The 22748-nt window shown below is 42.0% G+C and overlaps 1 protein-coding gene and 1 pseudogene across 2 annotated transcripts in view; both read right to left on the bottom strand.

Moving 5' to 3' along the window:
* Positions 1–504: 504 nt before the first annotated feature.
* Positions 505–22748, bottom strand: part of PANK3 (pantothenate kinase 3) — a 49292-nt gene continuing 27048 nt past the window's right edge. Inside the window, exons 8-9 of the transcript XR_004056334.1 lie at positions 5832–6043; positions 505–926 (exon numbers count right to left, since the gene is read on the bottom strand). The gene's annotated coding sequence lies outside the window, so the exon portion shown is untranslated. The remainder of the gene's footprint in view (positions 927–5831; positions 6044–22748) is intronic.
* On the bottom strand, positions 17710–20781 carry LOC104658233 (annotated as a pseudogene). Its single transcript, XR_004056233.1, has 2 exons — positions 20778–20781; positions 17710–20653 (listed from the first exon to the last, which is right to left on the bottom strand). The product of XR_004056233.1 is annotated as a solute carrier family 2, facilitated glucose transporter member 3 pseudogene (transcript).

Raw genomic sequence — 22748 nt, 5'->3', positions numbered from 1 at the left:
GGGAGGGCAATAGGCGGGGCACGGGCGTGTCAGGGGGCGTTCCACAGGTGCGACCAGGTAAATCTTGGTCTCTTTGGATTGACGTCACCTGGCGCATGCCCAGTTGGTCTGCACCTTCCCGGGCACCGGCTGCATTTTCGCGCGCGCGGGAAAAGTTGGTTAAGAAGAACCCGGAAGTGCACCATCTTGCCTCCGTTCGTCCAAACAGTGAGTACCAGGAGAAATACAGGAATACAGCAGGGGAGCTGGAACCTGGTTTTAGAGGATGAAGGCAGGGAAAAGAATGGGACTATAGTCCGGGCACAGTGGCTCATGCCTGTAATCCCAGCACTTTGGGAGGCCGGGGTGTGTGGATCACTTGAGACCCTGACTGAGTACTTGAATCGAGGTCAGCCTGGTCAACATACGAAACCCCATCTCTACTAAAAATATAAAAAATAGCTGGGCATGGTGGCAGGCACCTGTAATCCCAGCTTCTCGGGAGGCTGAGGCAGGAGAATCACGTGAATCTGGGAGGTGGAGGTTCCAGTGAGCTGAGATCACGCCACTGTGAGACTGTCTAAACAAAACAAAACAAAAAAAGAATGGGACTATAACTCCAGTGGGCCCTGGGTCCCAAGAAACCTAGAAGTAGCAGTGACCCTAGGTAACAAACCTGCTCAGAGCCAGGAATGCTTCCGTGACTATCAGCTTGGGTTCCCGGAAGGCTTTACATGTGGGTCTCTAGGTGTATTAGTCTTCTCAGGCTGTTGTAACAACATACTACATGCTAGGTGGCTTCAACAACAGATGCTCATTTTCTCACTATTCTGGAGGGAGGCTAGAAGTCCAGTATCAAGGTACTGAAGAATTCAGTTTCTGGTGAGGACTCTCTTCCTGGCTTGTAATCGGCCACCTTCTTGCTGTGTCCTTATGTGGCCTTTCCTCTGTACACACACAGTGAGAAAGAAAGAGAAAGAGAGCTCTTTTCTTCCCCTGTTTACAAGGACACCAATCCTATTGGATTAGGGTCCTACTCTCAGGACCTCTTTTAACCTTAATTACCTCCTTAGGGCCCCATCCCCAAATATGGTAACATTGGGGATTCTTGCTTCAATTTGTGAATTTTCTGGGACACAATTCAGTGCATAACCCTAGGGTTGGATGAGAATGTTCAGCTAAAATGCCTGTCTTACTGGATTGTGAGTTTTGGCTGAGGAGACCAATGTTTAATGTGAAAATACCTGCCGACAGCCTGGCAATAAGTGCTCTGCCTGTTTTTCATTTTTTCTTTTTTTCCCCCTCTTATTGGCAATAGAGAATAATAAGGTAGCTGAGAATTAAGAGTTAAAAATGGTCCCAGCGCAGTGGCTCAGGCCTGTAATCCCAGCACTTAGGGAGGCTGAGGTGGGCTTCAGATGGCTTCAGTTCAGTAGTTCAAGACCAGCCTGGGCAACATAGTGAAACCCCGTCTCTACAAAAACAAAAATTAGCGGGGGGTGGTGGCATGCACCTGTAGTCCCAGTTACTTGGGAGGCTGAGGCAGGAGAATCGCTTGAACCCAGGAAAGTGGAGGTTGCAGTGAGCTGTGATCACACTACTGTGCTCCAGCCTGGGCAACAGAGTGAGACACTGTCTCAAAACTAAATACATACATACATACATACATACATACATACATACATACATAAAAGTTTACATAAATGCCAGGGGTTGCCTTGGAGTGGGGGAGCACACTTAGCAAGTCTTCTGAGGGGACTGCCCTGCGCTGGGAGCTACGGGGAGCTTGCCACTGAGTTTCAGAGTCAGCGGCTCCATCCTGGGCCACAGGAGAGGACTCAACTCAAGCATCAGTGAGTGCCCAGCTGCAGTCACCTCTGCAGCAGAGGCAGCAAGAGTGGAGGCTGGTGCTCAAAGGCCAGGCAAGAGGGGCTATGTGCCCACGGCATCCGCAGGAGCCTCAGAGAACAGGCGGAACAGAACTCCCACCCCAGCCACCAGCACCATGATGTCTGCCAGCTTCTCCCTTGCTCAGACACCTCCTGAGGTGAAGGGAAGAAGAATGGGGCAGGAGAAGACCTGAGGGAATGAACCTTTATCCAAAAAAGGCAGTTTTAAATGGGAAGAAACCATGTTCCATTAGTTAGTGCTTTCCCCTGCCAACCTTGCATTAAGCAAGATGTTCTGGCTCATCTGAACTGTGGTGAGCACTGCATCTGGATATTGCTACTCTAACATTTATCAAGCACTTTTGTACCAGGCAGAAAGCTCAGTATTTCTTTGATCTTTAGAAGTATGACTTTTTTTTTTTTTTTTTTTTTTTTTTTTTGAGACAGGAGTTTCGCTCTGTCACCCAGGCTGGAGTGCAGTGGCGCAACCTCAGTTCACTGCAACCTCCTCCTCCCAGGTTCAAGTGATTCTCCTGCCTCAGCCTCCCGAGTAGCTGGGACTACAGTAGGCACCCGCCACCATGCCCAACTAATTTTTGTATTTTTTTAGTAAAGACAGGGTTTCACCATGTTGGCCAGGCTGGTCTTGAACTGCTGACCTCAAGAGATCCACCCACCTCAGCCTTCGAAACTGCTGGGATTACAGACATGAGCCACTGTGCCCAGCCTCATGATTTTTAAATTAATAACAAAACAAACATTCCTGAAAGTGCCGACACTAACATTCCACTTGATGCACTGCTGCAAAATGAACACCGATGTCAGAGCTGCCCCTAGCATTTGCGTGGTGTGGAGCAAGAGCATCCGTAAGGACCCTGGCCCGTGGCTTCCCCTTCCTCTTCCCACTCCTGGTTCCCAGCCCTGGAAGGGCCTCATGCACACTGCTGTAGATACTCAGTCCTCCAGTCCAAGATCTGTCCCCAGGCCCTTCAAACAGCCTCCTTGAAGCCACTTACTGGAACTAGAGTTGCAAACTGGGAGCAGGGTCTCTCGGGGGACCGGCCTGGGGAGGAGGACTGGAATAGGGCTCGCATTGTTCAGACAGAGCTCTGAGTGCCTGATGCATAATCCAGAAGGTCGGAGATGTGGCTTCTGGGGGGCATGGCACTTGGTCCCTATGGACTCCTTGCCTCACAGGATAAGGAACAGACAGAGGAAGGCCAGAGTGCAGTGCAGTCTTTTTTTTTTTTTTTTTTTTTTTGAGACGGAGTTTCACTCTTGTTGCCCCAGCTGGAGTGCAATGGCGTGATCTCGGCTCACCACAACCTCCGCCTCCCATATTCAAGAGATTCTCCTGCCTCAGCCTCCCTAGTTGCTGGGATTACAGGCATGTGCCACCACGCCTGGCTCATTTTGTATTTTTAGCAGAGACAGGGTTTCTCCATGTTGGTCAGGCTGGTCTTGAACTCCCGACCTCAGGTGATCCGCCCGCCTGGGCCTCCCAAAGTGCTGGGATTACAGGCATGAGCCACCGCGCCCGGCCAGAGTGCAGTCTTATAAAGTGCAGGAGGCAGGGCATGGTGGCTCATGCCTGTGTTCCCAGCACTTTGGGAGACAGAGGCGGGCAGATCGCCTGAGCTCAGGAGTTCAAGACTACCCTGGGCAATATGGCAAAACCCTGTCTCTACTAAAATACAAAAAATTAGCTAGGCATGGTGGCGTGTGCCTGTAGTCCCAGCTACTCAGGAGGCTGAGGCATGAGAATCGCTTAAGCCTGGGAGGCGGAGGTTGCAGCAAGCCATGATCGCTCCACTGCACTCCAGCTTGGGCTACAGAGTGAGACTCTGTCTCAAAAGAAAAAAAGAGAAAAAAAAAGTGCAGTTGCCAATGACTAAGAGTGTCCCCTTTGCCTGTCCACCCATCCAATCTCAGCATTCCTCTATGAAGATGCAAAGTCTACCACTTCCCAGGAGTCCTTCCAGGCCCATTGACTCACAGGAAGCTCCTTCTGACATTACAGCTCTTGGTTAGTATTCTGATGAAGACATTGCATGCGGAGTGCTTCCATGCACCTTCTTTCACTGAATCTGCATGCACAGCACCCCCAGGAGGCAAGTGTTATCACCCCGTATCACCGATGAGGAAACTGAGGCTCAGAAAGGTGATGTCAGTCAGTCAAGATAGTGTAGCTGGAGGGTGAGAGAGCTGAGATTTCTGGAGCAGAATTGCATATCTGGTCTAAGTCAGCAAAATGAAAATCAGATGCTCTGGGGAAAGGCCTGGCATTGGTATTTTTTTTTTAATAACCTCCCTGTGTGATTCTAAGGTAGGACCAGGACTGAGGCCCACTATTTAAAATGCTGTATCATTTTTGTCATCGGCTGGGAAAGGCAGATTTAGGATGGTATTTTGAATAACTGAAAGACAACGGCTGAGCAATTCTGCCACGCCTGCTGGTACCTGGGGCCTCTTTGACAACAGAGGATGCTCCCAGAGATTCCAACAAGGCGAATGACTGAAGTCAAGGCCTGAAAACAAAGTTCTTGCTACTCCTGCTCTTTGGTCACTGGGCTGCACACCGCATGCTGAGGATGTTTGTGAGGGAGGGAGCTGAGCTGACAGGCGACGGAGGAGCCAATAAAGCCAGGAGCTCAAAATGCAAGCGTTAAGTCTGCAGTCACTGTGATCATATAAGCAAGAGACTGAAATAGAGAAAGCACTGATTGCCCGTTCCATTTCCCCCCGTGGAACGGCATACCTGGCAAGGGCCAAGTTGATCAGTGCAGTCAGAATTGTCTCTATTGAAGGAGCCCCCAGCAAAAGACTGGCAGTTTCTTGGGCCTGGAAGTGAGGAGGGTGAGGAGGAAGGGGTAGGAGCAGAGAAGTACTGAGTTCGTGGGGAACAGTGTCTTCAGGCTTTTGCCCTCTTCATGGCCTCTGCCCGAGGCCTCAGATAGTGGGACCCAGAAACGAAGACGCAGAACATGAGCAGGGGAGGGGACTGAGTCCTTGACTGCAACTCCCTTCGGAGACTGCAGTGCACCAGGGTCCTCCTGAGGGCTGCCAGGGAAAGCCTTTGGTCCAGCCTAAAAACATCACACATAGGTGCTGGCCAGGAGCCGGAGCCCTGAGGGTTTACCTTCTATAGATTGTAAGTACAGGCGCCCAGTACTGAAGTTGGTTTTTTGGTCTCTTGAGCAAAAGCATTTTATGAACTTCTCTCTAAATCTTGCCTTTGCACTTTTCACTTATTTCTCATGTTTGCCTCTTCCATCCCCTGGTGACCACCAAGCCGCATGTCTACTGCTTGGGACCCACCGTTCATTAGATCCTTCCCATCCCACTGCCTCCAGGTGAGCCTCTGCTCCCTGCCTGGAGGACTCAGGTGCCCAAAAACACAATGCAAGAATTCTAGCTGCTTGTAACAGCCAGTGTGTTTGGCAGGGTTTTTTTTTTTTTTTTAATCTGGGCCACACAGGAAGGCTTCCAGAAACATTGGACAAGAACTGAGGAAGAACCCGAAGTAGTTTTGATGGAAAACACTGTCTTTCTTACCTCTTCGTGTGATTTTAATTTTAATCTTCTCCCACCCAAACCTCCTTCCTTCCCACTTATCTTTCCATCTCACTGCCTCTAGGAACCCCAAATCCAACAGTCACTTAACCCATGAGGACTTCGATCCACCAATCCACCATCTTTTCACCGTCCGTTCAATTAATTCCCATTGTCCTCATTTCCCTCCTCGCCTGGCTGAGATTTCATGGTCCATCATTATAATCACTTCCTTACATAACACCTTATCCGTCTCTCCCTTCATTTTTGCTTGCAAACTGGCCATTCCTTTCCTGAACCTACCTCTTTCTTGGAGTAAATCATCAAATGGAAACAAAGCTGCCAATACCAGCTACTAACAATGTTTGCCAGCTTCTCTTAAGGCCACAGATTCATTGGTTCATAACCTACCTTCCAAGGTATCATGGCATCAGGTTCACCTCTTCCTAAACGAACAGCATCCTTCTAGCCTCTGATAACACCTTCTTTGCCACCTGCTGCCAGCCTCTAATCCAATACCACATAGTTTAGGTTTTTGTTCTTCAGTGGCATTCCATCTCTGGTGTCAACTTCTGTATCAGTTGGAAGAGGCCAGGTTATGCTGGGGTAACAAACCCCTAAATCTGTGGTGTAAAAAAACAAAGTTTGTTTTCTTCCTTTTACTCCAGACCTTCATTAATGTGGTGAGGGAGTGACAAAAAAGGAGCTTTGCTAATTTTTGTCACTTAGGGATCCAGGCTGACAGAGCAGCCACTGTCTCAAATGCTGCTGGCTTCTGTTAGTGGGAAAAGAGGGCTCTGGAAGGTCTCAAAGAGGTGACTAAGTGCTCCAGCCAAAAAGTAGCATGCATCACTTCCAAACACAACTCTCACTCACTAGTTGGCCAGAGCTAATCCTACGAACCCACCCTCTCAACTGCAAGGGAGCCAGCAAGCACAATCCTACTATGTAGCTAAAAAGTGGATTATTGAAATCCCTGCCGAACATGAATGACCACCATCAGAAGATACTACTATTAGTCTCATTTTGCATGTGGTAAGGCACAGGTTAAGAAATCTGTCTGAGACTTTATGCCTAGTAATTATGTCGGAGTAGGATTTGAACTCATGCTCCAGAATATTTTTGTTTTGTTTTGTTTTTGTTTTTTTTTTTTTGAGACAGGGTCTTGCTCTGTCACCCAGGCTGGAGTGCAGTGGTGTGATCTTGGCTCACTGCATCCTCTACCCTGGATCAAGTGATTCTCGTGCCTCAGCCTCCTGAGTAGCTGGGATTACAGACATGCACCACCATGCCCAGCTGATTTTTGTATTTTTAGTAGAGACTGGGTTTTGCCATGTTGGCCAGGCTGGTCTCAAACTCCTAACCTCAAGTGATCTGCCTGGCTTGGCCTCCCAAAGTGCTGGGGATTACAGGTGTGAGCCACCGTGCCCAGCCTAGAATATTTGTTTTTAACCACTACTCTATACAGCCTCTCAGCAAATATGTAGACTTAAAATTTATCTGTTATTGTCATGTAACTTGTGATGTACTCAGAGAATGTAGTCTTATTTTCTGAAATTCATGGAATCTTTCTGGCCTGCATGTAATTAATTTTGGTAAATGTTTTGTGTGTGCCTAAGAAGGTATCTTCTAATTGGTGAATGCAGAATTCAATATATGTCCACTAGAGCAGTCTAAACTGGAGTGTTCAAATCTACTTGTTGTCGATTTTTTTTGTTTGCTTGACCTATCAAGAATTGAGGTGTTGTAATCTCCCACTGTGATAGCATTTTCCTGTCACAAAGGTTTATCCATTTTAGCTTTATTTTCTGATTATCTTATTAACTGCCTATGTATCTTTTTTTTTTTTTTTTTTTTTTTGGAGACAGAGTCTTGCTCTGTCGCCCAGGCTGGAGTGCAATGGCCGGATCTCAGCTCACTGCAAGCTCCGCCTCCCGGGTTTACGCCATTCTCCTGCCTCAGCCTCCTGAGTAGCTGGGACTACAGGCACTCGCCACCGAGCCCGGCTAATTTTTTGTATTTTTAGTAGAGATGGGGTTTCACTGTGGTCTCGATCTCCTGACCTTGTGATCCGCCCGCCTCGGCCTCCCAAAGTGCTGGGATTACAGGCGTGAGCCACCGCGCCTGGCCTTGCCTATGTATCTTAAAAATTCTGTCTTCTTGGTTAATTGAACTTTTTATAATTATATAATGACTCTATTCCTAATGATGGATTTGTCTTCAAGTTTATTTATTTTGAGATAGGGTCTCACGTTGTTACCCAGGCTGAATGCAGTGACACAATCGTGGCTCACTGCAGTCTTGATCTCCCAGGCTGAAGCCATCCTTCCACCTCAGCCTCCCGAGTAACTGGGACCACAGGCGTGTGCGACCAGTCTCGGCTAATTTTTGTATTTTTTTGTAGAGATGGGGTTTCACTACGCTGCCTAGGCTGGTCTCGAACTCCTGGGCTCAGGTAATCTTCCCATGTTGGCCTCCCAAAGTGTTGGGATTACAGGCGTGAGCCACCACGCCCAGCTTATTCTTCTTGTCATAAGATAGCTACGTAAGTTTTCCTTTGGTTAGTGTTTGCCTAATCTTTTTTTTTTTTGAACTCTCTGATTTCAACCTGTTCAGTTAATATTATAAAAAGCATAGATGCTAGTTTATTTTTAAGAGATAGGATCTTGCTCTGTCACTCAGGCTAGAGTGCAGTGGCACAATCATACCTCATTGTAACCTCGAACTCCTGGGTTCAAGCGATGTTCCTGCCTCAGCCTCCCCAGTAGCTAGGAATACAGGCATGTGCCACCATACCCAGGTAATTTTTTTTTTTTTTTTTTTTTTTTTTCGAGATAAGGTATTGCTATGTTGCCTGTGTAGGTCTTGAATTCCTGGCCTGAAGTGACCCTCCTGCTTTGACCTCCCAAAGCACTGAGATTATAGGCTTGAACCACTGTGCCTGGCCTTTGTTTTCCTTTTAAACTCAAATTTCACATTCACTGTGCCTGGCCTTTGTTTTCCTTTTAAACTCAAATTTCACATTCTCCTCTAATTGGCAAGTTTGCCCCATTAATATTTTCATCTTTCTGATTTTTTCCACATTTACTTAAATTGTCCTGCTTTTTCTGTATTGATTGCTCTTTCTTGTTATAACCAAATTTACTATTATTTTTGAGAGATAGGGTCTCGCTCTGTTGCCCAGGCTTGAGTACAGGGGTGCAATCTGGGCTCACTGCAACATACGCCTCCTGGGTTCAAATGATCCTCTGCCTCAGCCTCCCTAGTAACTGGGACCTCAGACAGGCATCACCAGCTAATTTTTAAATTTTTTGTAGACAAGTTCTCACTATATTAACCTGGCTGGTCTTGAAATCCTGGGCTCAAGCAATCCTCCTGCCTTGGTCTCCCAAAAAGCTGGAATTACAGATGTAAGCCTCTGTGCCGAGCTCCAAATTACTTATTTGGATAACATTCTGGTGCCATGTCATTTGTCCAACACAGAGAAGGTATTAAAAAAAAGCACTAAGATGGAGGTGAGGACACCTAGGGTTGAGTTTTGGTTCTGTTAATAACTTGCTGTGTGATTTAGGACAGTCTAGTTGACTTCTCTGGACCTTTTTTCCTCCCTATAAATAAATCTTGAGTTTGATTCAGTAGTCTGTGAGATTCCTGCTAACTCTTGGATTCTCTGTTCCCATGCCTGGTTGGTCACTGGCTCTTGATATATGAAAAATCCTAGGGCATCTCTAATTTGCAGCTTGCTCTTAGACTAAGATTCAGGATAGCTGGGTGTGGGGGAGCATGCCTGTAGTCCCAGCTAGCTGGAAGACTGAGATGCGAGGATCGCTTGTGCTCAGGAGTTGGGAGGCCAACCTGAACAATATAGTGAGACTCTCTTAAAAAAAAAAAAAAAAAAAAAGATTCAGGGCCGGACGTGATGACTCATGTCTGTAATCACAACACTTTGGGAGGACAAGGTGGGCAGATCACTTGAGCCCAGGAGTTTGAGACCAGCCTGAGCCACATAGATAAACCCTATTTCTGCAAAAAGTAAATTTAAAAAATTAGCTGCGTATGGTGGTGCATAACTGTGGTCCCAGATACTCAGGAGGCTGAGGTGGAAGGACAGCTTGAGCCTGGGTGTTTGAGGCTGCAGTGAGTCATGATACCGTGCCACTGCACTCTAGGCTGGGTGACAGAGTGAGACCCTGTTTAAAAAAAAAAAAAAAAGATTCAGGATGGACATTTTTTCTTCACGGCATTGAGAAGAGTTTAGACTAAGGCAGCATTATGGAGCCGGGCACAGTGGCTCACGGCTGTAATCCCAGCACTTTGGAAGGCCAAGGCAGGCAGATTACTTGAGGTCAGGAGTTCGAGACCAGCTTGGCCAACATGGCAAAACTAGGTCTCTGTTAAAAATACAAAAATTAGCCAAGCATGGTGATGCACATCTGTAATCCCAGCTGCTCGGGAGGCTGAGGCAGGAGAATCGCTTTGAACCATGGAGGCAGAGGTAGCAGTCAGCTGAGATCGCACCACAGCACTCCATCCTGGGTGACAGAGCAAGACTTTGTCTATAAATACATAAATAAAATAGCATATTGGAAATGAACCCAAGAAAAAACAGAATGTCAATAATTTAGTTTGACTTGCTTGCCCAGAATGGGTCAAATCATAAATTTCGTAAGGTCAAAAGAGAATTGAATTTGTTGACACAAGTATAAATATTTATTTTGTATCTTTTTAGAAGAGCTTTATTGAGTTATAATCAATGTACAATACACCACACATATTTAAAAGACAATTTGGGCTGGGCGCAGTGGTTCATGCCTATAATCCAACACTTTGGGAGGCTGAGGTGGGCGGATCACCTGAGGTCGAGAGTTCAAGACAGCCTGACCAACATGGTAAAATCCTGTATCTACTAAAAATAAAAAAATTCGCCAGGCTTGGTGGCAGGTACCTGTAATCCCAGCTACTTGGGAGGCTGAGGCACAAGAATTGCTTGAACCTGGGAGGCGGAGATTACAGTGAGCTGAGATCGCACTCCAGCCTGGGCCACAGAGAAAAAGAAAAAAAAAAAAGACCATTTGATGAGTTCTGCTATATGTACCTGCCCATGTGAAAGTATCACGGTGAAAATACTGAATATATCCACCACACCCACAAGTTTCCTTCCTGTCTTCCTCTAGCTCCTGGACCCACACAACCAAAAAGAAGGGATACTTTCAACAAATGATACTGAAACAACTGTAAATCCATATGCAAAAAAAGCCCTGAACCCTTACCTCATACCATACCCAAAGATTGACTGATTATAGGCTAAAAGATAAAAATTAAAACTACAAATTGTCTAGAATAAAACAGGAGAAAATATCCATGATCTTGATTAGGCAAAGATTTCTTAGGACACAAAAAGGATAAGCATAAGAAGCTGGACTTCAACAAGAGGAAGCTCTGGTCCTCAAAATAGTATTAAGAAAATAAACAGATAAGCCATAAATTTGGAGAAACTATTCAAATATATATCCAACGAAGGACTTCTAACTAGAATATATGAAGAACTCTTACAAGTCAGTAACAAGACAACTCAATGAAAAACGGGCAAAAGATTTTGTCTTTATAAGATATATATGAAAGGCCAATAAGGATCTGAAAAGATGCTCAATGTCATCAGTAATCAAGGAGACACAAATTAAAACCACAAACAGACAATACGTCACACAAGTAAGAATGGCCACAATTTAAAAGATGGACAATACTCATGGATACAGAGCAAGTGGAACTCTCTCTCAGACACTGCTGGAGGGAATGTAAAATGGAACCTCTTGGAAACTGTTTTCCAGTTTCTTACAGCGTTACCATACAATACAGCAATTTCACTATTTATCCCAGATAAAAACACAGGTCCACCCAAAGACTTGCATGTAAATATACAAGCAAATGGATAAACAAATTGTAGTATATTCATCCAAAGGACTATTAATGAGCAAAAGGAATGCAGTACTGATACAACGTGGATTAACCTCATAACCATTATGCCGAGAGGAAGCAGACACAAGAGTACATACCACAGCAAATCCATAGGGACAGAAAGTAGACAGTAGCTCTATGAAGTCTAGGGCTGGGAGAGAAAGAGAGATTGGGAGTATCTACTGTATCGGTCCATTTACATAAAAACTCCAGAAAAGACAAACTTTAGTCTACGTAAGACTTTTCATGTAGTCTACATATCTACATAAAAACTCTAGAAAAGAAATTTTATCTAGAGCGAATCAGTGGGTGCTTAGGGATGGGGACTGGAGGGGACTGACTAGGATGGAGGCCAAGGGAACTTTTTGGAATGATGCAGACACCTTGGAGTGGTAGTTACATGGGTGTACACATTTATCAAACTTATTTAAATGTACAGTTAGATTATTATTGTATAAGTCATACCTCAATAACATTGATTATAAATAGGTCCAAACCCAAAACTAAACCAAAATCAGCAAGATTAATTACAAATTCACTGAATCATTTCTGAATAAACGGTTGTCCCGAAAACCTGCAAAGGTGCTTTAGGAAATCTGAAAACACAAGGTGTCAGAATATTTTATTCAAACTGTTAAAATGAGACAACTAAAAAAGCTGCTATGTAACATGCAATTGTCTCTCTATCCATGGAAGATTGGTTCCAGGAACTTCTGCAGATACCAAAATTCATGAATGCTCAAGTCCATTATATAAAGTGGCATAGTATTTGCATATAACCTACACATCCTCCTATATGCTTTTTTTTTTTTTATTCTGAGTCTGCTTGCTAGGGAACTCCCATATACTTTAAATTATCCTTATTTATGATACCTAATACATTGCAAATAGTTGTTATACTGTATTTTTTATTTGCATTAAACTTTTATTTTAGATTCCAGGGTACATGTGCAGGTTACACAGATTAACTCATGTCACAGGGGTTTACTGTACAGATTATTTCATCACCCAGCTACTAGGCCTAGTACCCAATAGATATTTTTCTGATTCTCTCCCTCTTCCCAGCTTCCACCCTCAAGTAGGCCCCAGTTTCTGTCATTCCCCTCTTTGGGTTCATGTGTTCTCACCAAGCTCCCATATATTATTTTTATTGTTGTATTATTTTTTCTTTCAAATGTTTTCAATCCACAGTTGGCTGAATCCATCGATGTGGAACTCACAGGTACGGAGGGCCAAGTTACTCTTTCAAGTTCAGGTGCTTGCTTTTTTTTTTGAGACAGAGTCTCGCCCTGTCGCCCACCCAGGCTGGAGTGCAGTGGCGCAATCTCAGCTCACTGCAAGCTTCACCTCCCAGGTTCACACCATTCTCCCGCCTCAGCCTCCCCAGTAGCTGGGACTACAGGCGCCCGCCACGACGCCCAGCTCAATTTTTTGTATTTTTAGTAGAGATGGGTTTTCACTGTGTTAGCCAGGACGGTCTCCATCTCCTGATCCACCCACCTTGGCCTCCCAAAGTGTTGGGATAACAGGCATCAGCCACCACGCCCGGCCAGGTGCTTGAATTCTTTTAGTGGTATCATTTAATGTTTTGTGTTTTTTTTGTTTTCAAAGAAATCTGGGGTAGCTGGACTCCAAACTCTTGCTAGAAGAAAATGAGCAAAATGGGCTTAAATCAAAAAGAATATGCCTTCATAGTTTTGGTAATTTTTGCTACTGTTTCCAGAAACTGAAGATTATGTTTAAAGCCCTGGCTGGGGATGAGCACTTACTTACCTAAACATGTGGTCAACTGCACTTTTGGGGTACGGCTAACCTCTGGGTAACATTAAAAACTATCCAAAAGTACCAATTTTCTATGAAAAGGATGTAAAGTTCCAGGAGCTAGTCAGGTTTTCCAGGTTTACTTCGGGAAAAAGTCAAATCCTAAACTCCTCTCCACCCACCAAAACCAGATGCATAGGAATATCTTAAAACGGGAACTTATAAAGTATTACCATAGAAAATGATCAATAGATTTTAGATGCAGAAATATTAAGGTTTGTTCAATACACAATACACTCATTAAGGACTGTATCATAGAAAGTAGACATCCTGCTTTCAAAGTTTCTTTTTTTTTTGAGACAGAGTCTCACTGTCGCCCAGGTTGGAGAGCAGTGGCGCGATCTTGGTTCACTGCAACCTCCACCTCCCGGGTTCAAGCAATTCTCATGCCTCAGGCTCCCAAGTAGCTGGAACTACAGGTGTGCGCCACCACACCCAACCAAATTTTGTAATTTTAGTAAATATGAGGTTTTGCCACATTGGCCAGGCTGGTCTCGAATTCCTGGCCTCAAGTGATCCACCTGCCTCGGTTCCCCAAAGTGCTGGGATTATAGGTGTGAGCTACTGCTCCTGGCCGCTTTTAAAATTTATATAGCACTGTGTATTGACTCCAGTACAGACTTTTCCCTCCTTGGAAAGTTCATTTAAATTAAAGACTTAAGTGTGTAGCCTTGAATGTTTGCTCTTTAGGAGCTTATTTCTAAGTGCTTGTGGAAGGAGTACTTCTACATTTGAGTAGCTAAACTACATCTCAAATCTCTTCCATACTGCATCATGTTCTCCTTTAGTCCAGATCTTAGATTTTTTTCATCCTAGTTCTTGCTAGTTTTTTTTTTTTTTTTTTTTTTGAGACGGAGTCTCGCTCTGTCGCCCAGGCTGGAGTGCAGTGGCCGGATCTCAGCTCACTGCAAGCTCCGCCTCCTGGGTTCACGCCATTCTCCTGCCTCAGCCTCCCGAGTAGCTGGGACTACAGGCGCCTGCCAGGTCGCCCGGCTAGCTTTTTGTATTTTTAGTAGAGACGGGGTTTCACCATGTTAGCCAGGATGGTCTTGATCTCCTGACCTCGTGATCCGCCCGTCTCGGCCTCCCAAAGTGCTGGGATTACAGGCTTGAGCCACCGCGCCCGGCCCTTGCTAGTTTTTTTAATAAAGGATATGTACTTCACATGTCACATGGTAGTCATGTTCATGTTTTCAACCATTCCTATACACTCCAAGAAAAGACACTATGATCTGAAAACTATGCCTGGAGCCACGACAATCATACAATTTGAAAACACAGTCGTCAAGTTTCCAACTTACTGCCTCACGTATTAAGATGATTTTTTTAAACAAACTTGATAGGCGACGGATACCCCATTCTCCATGATGTGCTTATTTCACATGCATGCCTGTATCAAAACATCTCACATAATCCACAAAGCCTGAAATCCCAGCACTTTGGGATGCCAAGGTGGTGGATCACTTGAGCCCAGGAGTTTGAGAACAGCCTGGGCAACATGGCGAAACCCCATTTACACACACACACACACACACACACCACACCACAAACAAAACGAAACAAACACCTAACCAACAAACAAAACCCTAGCCAGGCACGGTGGTGCATGCCTGTAGTCTCAGTTAGTTGGGAGGCTGAGGCTATAGTGAGCTATGACTGCACCACTACACACCAGCTCAGTCAACAAAGAGACTATCTCAAGAAACAAACAAACAAACCCAAAACCAAAAAGCCAACAACATTCCTTTCTGATGCGGGATAACATGGTCTCGGAGGGGAAAGTTTTCACATCTTAATAAATGCAAGTCTTAAATTTCATCAATGCCTTCTCTGTGCCACTGGGGATCTAGAGGTGAACAAGACTTTACAAAGTTCTTGCTCTCACGGAATTAACCACAACCGTGCATTTAATCGAAGTGAAAATGTGGGAATATGTAAGGTAAATAATAAAGGGACACATAGTAAACAACTTAGATAATTTATTAAGTAGAAAATAAAAAGTATGATTCTAACATCTATTTAGAATATGAACAAAATTAGAAACGGTTAAACTACAGGAAAAAAGGCAGAGATACCTGAAATTGGCTTAATGGTTATCCAACACAAACAAGCAAAACCCAAGTTACCTTCATGCAAATAAGCATTAAGGAAAAGAATACGGGAATGTTTACAGAATGTGCCATGGCAAACATTTTTCAAATTTACATAAGAAACTGTACATGAATGAAAAAATAAATTAGGTAATTTACAAGAAATGTTTTACAGATTACAATAGGCTATAACTTAGTTTATTATGAATAAAACTTGTAGCACATCATACATTTTTACATCACAGATTCAGTGTTAAAAGAATTCAGACATGATAAAGCTTAGACTTGACAAGAATAATGTAATAGACAGAATAAGGCAATTTACACTGAAATGGCATGTAGAAGTCAAATTAATCCTCAGATTAAAGGATTCCTTAGATTGGGACATAATAACATCTTCTGAGTACGATTTGGTCAATAACTGGTCATTAAGATAAATGCCATTCAATTTTAGTTAAAAAGTCAGTTTTTAGCTGTAGTTTAAATAAAAAGTAAAAGTACAGTGTACCAAAAAATAATAAAAACCATCTTATTATCACTTACATCCTACTACCATTAATTGTATTCGGGACAAGCAGACTAGGATATTGGTGTTACTTCTATAAAGTTACCTTCTATTTCTAAATGCTGTAAACTAAACTAAAACAGGTTCCACAGAAAAAAGTGGTAAATTCCAAAATGGCTTAATACCTGTGACAACTATTGACTGAGCCAGGTATGATATCGATGAAATTCAGACATACAATATAAAGTTGAGATAATCCCAAATTATTTTACATTATTTATATATACTTTACAAATTATGCAAACATGGAAATGTTTTCTTGGAAAGCTGTTGGAACTGTAAGCACTGAGATGTATGAAAGAAAGATGTTTAGAAATACAAAATTTAATTATATCCTACAATTGAATTAGTTGCATATTTATGCCATTCAAAATCTTGATTTTAACCTCATTCACTCCTTTGAAAAATACATTCCTCTTTTGTTCTTTCAAACGCAAAATTAGTGGCAGTTGCAGCAAAAACACTGAAATTCTACAAGAAAAAAAATTGATTTACCCCAAACATATCTTTCAACAGGAACTGTGGTACCTGAAATCCCAGTATCAGCTAATAGTTCATTCATTCATTCATTCATTCATTCATTCATTCATTGATGTTTGAGACAGTCTTACTCTGTTGCCCCGGCTGGAGTACAGTGGCATGATCTGCCCTCTGCCTCCCGGTTCAAGTGATTCTCCTGCCTCAGCCTCCCGAGTAGCTGGGACTACAGGTGTATGCCAATAAGCTGGGGTATTTTTTTTATTTTTAGTAGAGACGTGGTTCTTCCCGTATCTATCCCCACTCACAATGATGAGAAATAAGAAACAGCTTTTTAAAAAGGGCCACTAAAAAATCCCAAATATATGTAACACAAACAGTCCGACTTAACAATGGTTTGACTTACGGTTTTTCAACTTTATAATGGGGCAAAAGCAATACATATTCAGTAAAAACTGTACTTCAAATTTCATATTTTGATATTTTCCTGGGCTAACGATATGTGGTATAATACTCTTGAGATATTAAATATTTCATTATAAAATAGGTTTTGTATTAGATGATTTTGCCCAGCTACAGGCCAACGTTAAGTGTTCTGAACACATTTAAGGTAGGCTAGGCTAAGCTGGGATATTCAGTAGGTTAGGCATATTAAATGTATTTTCAACTTACAGTATTTTCAATTTACAATGCGTCTACTGGAACATAACCCTATCATAAGTCAAGGAACATCTGTATTCCAACATTTATGAATAATTTTTTTTTGTACAATGAAAAAGTCATAATGCCCATATAATTCTGAAGTTAACACAGTAAAAATGCCAGATAACCTTTACAGATTTAAAAGTACAAACATTTTAATATACATATAAAACCTTTCATATTACTTTAAGGTATATCTACCTGGCCATTACAGGCAATGACATATTAAGAGAGAATGCCATTCTACTGGTTTGGTGAGAATCCAATACCTAGTACCTATAAAATATATAACAATAAAAATTATGTAATAACTTAAAATTATATAAGCACTAAATATTAACTCCAAAACATGACACCAAATACCTGAAAAAAAAAATTAGTTATCCCAAACACGGCCATGAATGAAGCAACTTTCTCAGGACCCTGAAAACTGACTCATTTTTCATCATAACAAACCAAATAATGTTCAAAGAGGCAAGACCAGTCACCAACACTACTTCTTTTTTTTTTTGAGATGGAGTCTCGCTCTGTCGCCCAGGCTGGAGTGCAGTGGCCGGACCTTGGCTCACTGCAAGCTCCGCCTCCCGGGTTTACACCATTCTCCTGCCTCAGCCTCCGAGTAGCTGGGACTACAGGCGCCCACCACCACGCCCAGCTAGTTTTTTGTAGTTTTTAGTAGAGACGGGGTTTCACCATGTTTGCCAGGACGGTCTCGATCTCCTGACCTCATGATCCACCCGTCTCGGCCTCCCAAAGTGCTGGGATTACAGGCTTGAGCTACCACACCTGGCCTAACACTACTTTTAATACAATACCAAATATGACCTCACATTCACTGAATATACAGGACTAATACAAATAGTAGTGACTGCTTTAAGAAAACATTTGGACTGTTTGGAAGTGGAAATTAATTATTCAAAATTTAGATATGTCAGAAAAGCTGGGATGATTGATTTTCACACCACCATTATCGTGAATCGGGTATCCAAATACTCTTAACAGAAGGAAAGAATTACTCACTTTTTTAGGTCTTCAGTGATTATTACTAGGCTCAGTAGAAACCAGAAGACAATTATTCTCTTAAATATTGACAAGAGGCAGTAATATAAGTAAAACACATTATTTTCTGAGATTATCTGATGATTGAAACAAAGCTGGCTGAATTCCTTAGGTATCAGAATAAACATAAACTTGATCATTGATACCTCATGGCAGATCACTTTAAGTGAGGTCAGAGTATTATTACAAAAAGACAATATATTTATAATGTTTTGTTTACACACACCACAAAACAGTTAAATTCAAAATAATGTACACTCATTTTCATTATCCTCTATCAGTTTTCACATGGCTTTAAAAAGTGAAAGAATTTCTAAACTACATTCTCAAATGCAATAGACTAAAATGCATAAAGTGCTTAACAGAAAAAGATACAATGAAATATGAAAAAATTTTGCTTATAATATACAGAGTGGTTATAAAGAACATATGGAAATTACTATCCAGTTAAGCTTTTCATCCAAAAACACAACCTTAAAAATCAAGGCAATATGTAATAGACTACTCTTCGAAGGCAAGAATACTGCTGGAATAAGAGGAAAATCTTTTCACTTTGTGCTACATCATTATGCTTACAGAAACAGTCTTTCAGGAACTGGTATTCACATTATAGCAATCACATGTACACTCAAAGGTAAAAAAAAAAAACAAAAAAAATCTCAGAAGTTTTTATAGAGTCTAATATTTGGCAAATAATCTGAACCACTTGAAGGGCTTTCAACTACCAAGTGTATTACAGGCAATAGCACTGACTTTACCCAAACTAGGATACCACCTAATTTCCAACTTATTTAGAGTAGTTGAGCAAGGAACTGCCGTGTCAAATTACATGGCAAGTTTACTAATAGACTTAGTCTTTGGAAAAGATGAGCGTAGAACTTAAAAAGTACTAGTTTTAAAAGTCTCTAATTAAAAGGCAATCTTCTCGCAGGGGCAGGGTGGTGGTGATGGGAGATTCTATATCTTGTGTTCTTTGCCTAGTCTCACAGCAAACTGACAGTGCTCCTTGCATTTGAAAAAGTTACCAGATTTTTTAGGAAGGAAAATTAAGCCCAAAAGTTACAAAGATTTTCTGGGTACAGAGGTCTACAATGCATTAAAGTTTCTTTTTAATCCTTAGAAATTGGCCGCTCAAAGTCCAATTTTAGAAATGAAGTCAATGGAATTATTAGATCTGCTTCAGTGAAGTATGTATGTTTGGATTGTTGGGAACTGTGCCCAGTGGACTCATACTATCTCAAATGTGATCTACTGGAAAGATTCAGGTCCCCTAAGAGAACTTGGCATGGTATCATGGTCAGATGGTAATAGACATACATAAGCATGCCATGACCCTAAAGCAACAACACACTTAAACCAGATAATAATTGTTCAGGAAGAGCAATCCAACTAGAAAGCTGGAGGTCCAGTTGGAGCAACCAGCCACTGCTATTGCAAACTGAAGAGTGTGGCCACAGTATACCAAGGAATGGGGCCTGGTCCAACTCCAGAGAAGGCCACAAAGACCAAGATAGCCCCACTACAAAGCTCATCCCACCATACTCATTCTTTAATAACAAACAATTATGAGGACAGAACAAAACGCCACCCTCCAAGACCTATCATATGTAAAGTCCTTCCTGCCCTTTCAAGCAGAGAGACTACAGTCAAGAAGATATTAACCACTCCTGCACTAATCTCTAGATTGGTTTCTCAACACCTGCAAATCCTTGAAGATTCTCATTGAGAAAGAGAAGACAACATTGATTCCAGACAGCTACTGAGAGAGCTGGAACATGATGGAAATGACAGTGGGTTGTCGGTAGCTGGGTATTCTAAAGAGCGCCAGTGTAGTGACTTGCTTTTCTTGTACCATCCTAGCACTCTCATCTCCTGGATGTCCTGGGACACATCCTGAGTCCCCTACAATTGCCGAAGGATCTCATTAGTACTCTTCCTTTCTGTTAATGAGCAAAAACTTACGACTTTCAGGGCAAAATGGAAGGGCTACACTTTATAGGACAGCTGGAAGGATGGTAAAGCCCAGTATCACTGGGCATAGCTCTTCAGACCCCAAGATGAACTCCAGACCAAAGATCTGGATCTCCAGAATACCAACAGTGATGCCCAGCTGGGTCAGAGCACTAAAGGTAACCCAAAGGGCAGTAGGCGAGATCTCTCCAATGTACATGGGCACAAAACCTGTGCAGAGTCCGCATTACAAGCCAGTAACCAAGTGGCCCAGGATCAGCATTTCAACCAACTCAGCTTTGTTGCAGAATCCCGTAAGGCAACCATTGATAGCCAACAAATTGATGATAAGCATTGAATTGCACCTGCCAAAGTGGTTGACAAAGAGTGCAACAGAAAGGAGTCAATCATATCACCATTGGGGAAGATGGCCACAGACAAGGGCCAGGGGGACATGAGCAACACCTCAGAGGGAAAGTCTTCTAACCTCTCTTTCAAAGTGTAATTGAGAAAGTCCTATATGATTGTCTCAGGAGCACTGATGACTCCAATGTTGTAGCCAAACTGAATAGAAGAGGTGGGGTGACCTGGGTCCCCATGGCCCTTATCTAATTCTTTTCAAATATTCAAGAAAAGAGCTAGGAGTGGGATTCCAGAGACACTTCTTCCAGTCAACAAAACCTTCAAAGTGTCCTTGGCAGCAAGTTTTCAGGTCCTCGGTAATGCTCTAAAACTCACGCATCATTACAGCATCTCTGCGTTCTTGCTTTACCACATTTATCTCAGGCCCAAACTTAGTTATTTCCTTTTATTACATCTGAACCATCAAAGCTAAATATTTTATTCTATTATGAATAACAGCAACAAAACCACATTTATCCCAAATAAATGTTACAGGAATCTAATAGATGAGCTGTTTTGAAACTTTATGGGAGTCTGAGGCAATACTGCAGAATTACTACAAGGATCAATGCTTAGTAAACAAAAGCATAATAGTTCCAAAATTTGTAAATCCTTTTACCTGGGAATTTATTCTCTCTTTTGTATTTTTGATAGTGATTACAAAGTTTTTCAGATTTTTATGTTGGCAAGTTAACACTGGAGGTCCAACAGTTTAGTGAAGTTGTTTGAGTCTCTTGCTAATTAATGGTTTAAGAAGTAGAAATACTTGGGGATAAAATTGACTTCTATACATTACCAGTAAATCTAGATGTACTTTGTTTAAAGAGCTTAAAAACTTGTTTACATTACACAAGGTAAGTATCACTATGGGTTTTTTTGTTTTTGTTTTTTTTACAGACCACAGTTTTACTTAACAGAGTTTTCAGTAGACTTAGAGATGCATGATAAAGACATTTCCCCATGTAGTTTTCAAATTTTACACTCAAGTTCTTATATTTGATTATAGGCATGAGCCACTGCACCCAGCCTCAAGTACTTAAAATTTAGTTTTCTTCACCTAAAGACATGAATTTAGGAATGATAAGAGTGGTTATTTAGGAGGAAAAGCATGTAAAGGTAAGTTTTTAGAATTTAGACTGAAACTTTGAATTCATGTCAGTCAGTAGCCATTTTAAAACCCTACAATGACTTCGTATTCCTTGCTTTAATGCTTACATTGTAGTGACTAAATATTTGAGCCAAAGTTCCATTAGTTCAATTTATTTTAAAAGTTTCTGATTTGTATATCTGTACAGATAAGAATCTTAATTGAATGATAGTAACTACAAGTTTTATACCTGTGGCAAATACTGTATTAGCATCTATAAATTTAGGGCAATCTTGAAGGAAAAATAGAATGGTCAGAGTCTAAGTTATTTCATCACTGTACTTTCGTTAATGTGGAACTATGGTTCATATATTTTGTCCTTTTAAACTGAAATTACCTGCTAAAGTGCACGTAAAGTGAGCAACCATCTCACCACAGTGGCTCTTTGCTTTTCCCATATGTAATCTAGAATTACTGGAATAATAAGAACACAAAATCATAATGAAGGCTGACAAAGATTATAATTTTTTATTAAGATCTCAAGTAACTCCCTGCAAGCTTACTGTGGTAAATAGATTTGGTTCTAATACCACAATGCCTCAAAGCTCTATGTTCTTAACGGTGCTGTCTTAGTAGAAATAAAACGTGAACCATGTGTAATTTTATCTTTTCTAGTAAGCACATTTAAAAAAACTGGAAACTGACAATTCTTTTTTTTTTTTTTTTTTTTTGAGTCTTGCTCTGTCGCCCAGGCTGGAGTGCAGTGGCACAATCTCAGCTCACTGCAGCCTCCGCCTCCTGGGTTCAAGCAATTCTTCTGCCTGAGCCTTCTGAGTAGCTGGGACTACAGGTGTACACCACGCCTGGCTAATTTTTGTATTTTTAGTAGAAACAGGGTTTTGCCATGCTGGCCAGGCTGGTCTCGAACTCCTGACCTCAGGTGACCCACCCATCTTGGCCTCTCAAAGTGCTGGGATTACAGGTGTGAGCCACCATGCCTGGCTAAGATTCATTTTAATTGTATATTTTTCTTTAACCCAACATTTCCAATGTTAACATTTCAACATGTAATCAATACAAAAAATTAGGAGATATTTAACTTTTTATTGTCCCTAGTCTTCAAAAACCAGTGTATATTTTACACTTAAGAGCACATCTCAATTCAGACTAACCACATTTCAAATGCTCAACAGCTACATATGGGTAGTAGCTGCTGTACT

This window comes from Rhinopithecus roxellana, chromosome 3, assembly GCF_007565055.1.
Source record: "Rhinopithecus roxellana isolate Shanxi Qingling chromosome 3, ASM756505v1, whole genome shotgun sequence".
In the NCBI taxonomy this organism is placed as follows: Eukaryota; Metazoa; Chordata; class Mammalia; order Primates; family Cercopithecidae; genus Rhinopithecus; species Rhinopithecus roxellana.
Note: the sequence above shows the minus strand (reverse complement) of the source record. Positions and strands in the feature narration are given on the sequence as shown.